The following is a 2,456-nucleotide window of genomic DNA, read 5'->3' as shown; positions in this document are numbered from 1 at the left end:
GAGCCAGGTACTAGCCAAGTAAGAATTCTCTCCTAATGCTTCATTGCCCCACCTCTACCCACACCCCTTGTAAATCCTGGCTGGAAAGAGGGAGATGATGGACATCTACTGATGTCCATATTTTCTTTTATTTTTTAAAATTTCTTTCTTTCTTTATTTTTGACTGTGCTGGGTCTTCGTTGCTGTGCATGGATTTTCTCTGGTTGTAGTGAGTGGGGACCACTCTCGAGTTGTGTTGTGTGGGCTTCTTCTTATGGCGGCTTCGCTTGTTGCAGAGTACAGGCTCTAGGGCGCTTGCGCACAGTAGTTGCAGTGCACTAGCTTAGTTGCCTCGTGGTATATGGAATCTTCCCAGATCAAAGACTGAACTCATGTCCCCTGCACTGGCAGGTGGATTCTTAACCACTGGACCACCAGGGAAGTCCCATATTTTAGAGTATTGTCTAGGACTGCATGACCTAATGACTGAATTGAGATTGTGTTGGCATCTTAATGTCTTCAGAGGGCTATTTATTGCCTGAAAGTGACCAGAAAAGAAGTGACCTTGGTAGAATGTTGATCTACTAACAAGGCAAAAACTTTTCCTTAACCCACACTCACCCATTAAAAAAGAAAACTAAGGTAAGCAAATCAAAACAAAATAAAGCCACACAAAACTTTCCTCCACAGAACAAAATTACAGTAGAATAGTAGACTATGTTTTAAAAATTAGAACTTAACCATATCTCATGCATTATGCTTGTTTAACATACCAGCTACATAAATAAATCAAGAGCACTGATTTTAAAGTTTTAAATTTACTTCAGAACTAAAATGTATTTTTAAATGCAAATGAATGGCTGGCACTTATATCTTACATTTATATATAAAAACAAAATTAGATATTAAAATTTAAACATTAATGTGTGGGTTTGTTTGTTTTTGTTACTGTGTGTATCAAGTAGTAGAAAGAAGCTGAAATTAGAAAGAAATTTGTGGTGAGATGAATTGACTCAGTCAGATTTAAGCACAGCACTGAATCTGACCTCCTTTTGCAGTTTTGTCTTTCCCTGATGTGCCTCATGATATTGTGCAATTCATTTAACTTTCTGTATTATGGATTCCTTATTTATAAATTGAAGGTGATAGCTGATTTCTCAGGTTTATGTGAGGAGTATCTAATTAATGCCTATAAGATTTTGAAAATATAAAGTGCTCTGTAAATATTAAATGGAACTAGTACATAGGCTCAGTGAAGATTATAGGAAGATTATAGGATTGCTGAAAGATCTTCATTGCTCCAAAATGGGAATGACCATACTCTAAGAAGACAATCTCAGAATATTTTTCAAAAATATGCTTTGAAAGCTGAAAACTTAGTTTAACAGTCACAGAGATGATTTCTCAGATATTTAGTAAATTCAGAATAAAAACATGCTGTGCATATTTGTAGTAATACTGGTATACATTTCAAGGAGCTTACATATTTATTACTTTAATTGAAGCAGATGATTGTAGGTTAGGAAGAAATCTTAGCCAACATCTAAGTTCCTTGCTTCTCTTTTCCCAAATTTGTGATCTGAGGTCATGAGAGACTCAACAACTTTATTAGTTATCACACGGCTAATTTATCAGATACTCCCATCAGTCAGTTCAGTTCAGTTCAGTTCAGTCACTCAGTCGTGTCCAAGTCTTTGTGACCCCATGAATCACAGCACGCCAGGCTTCCCTGTCCATCACCAACTCCCGGAGTTCACTTAAACTCACGTCCATCGAGACAGTGATGCCATCTAGCCATCTCATCCTCTGTTGTCCCCTTCTCCTCCTGCCCCCAATCCCTCCCAGCATCAGAGTCTTTTCCAATGAGTCAACTCTTCACATGAGGTGGCCAAAGTATTGGAGTTTCAGCTTTAACATCAGTCCTTCCAATGAACACTCACGACTGATCTCTAGAATGGACTGGTTGGAACTCCTTGCAGTCCAAGGGACTCTCAAGAGTGTTCTCCAACACCGCAATTCAAAAGCATCAATTCTTCAGAGCTCAGCTTTCTTCACAGTCCAACTCTCACATCCATACATGACCACAGGAAAAACCATAGCTTTGACTAGATGGACCTTTGTTGGCAAAGTAATATCTCTGCTTTTCATGTGCTATCTAGGTTGGTCATAACTTTCCTTCCAAGGAGTAAGCGTCTTTAATTTTATAGCTGCAATCACCATCTGCAGTGATTTTGGAGCCCCCCCCCCCAAAAAAGTCTAACACTGTTTCCACTGTTTCTCCATTTATTTCCCATGAAGTAATGGGACGAGATACCATGATCTTCGTTTTCTGAATGTTGAGCTTTAAGTCAACATTTTCACTCTCCTCTTTCACTTTCATCAAGAGGCTTTTTAGTTCCTCTTCACTTTCTGCCATAAGGGTGGTGTCATCTGCATATCTGAGGTTGTTGATATTTCTCCTGGCAATCTTGATTCCA

Source organism: Bison bison, unplaced genomic scaffold, assembly GCF_000754665.1.
Source record: "Bison bison bison isolate TAMUID 2011002044 unplaced genomic scaffold, Bison_UMD1.0 scf7180017864359, whole genome shotgun sequence".
In the NCBI taxonomy this organism is placed as follows: Eukaryota; Metazoa; Chordata; class Mammalia; order Artiodactyla; family Bovidae; genus Bison; species Bison bison.
Note: the sequence above shows the minus strand (reverse complement) of the source record.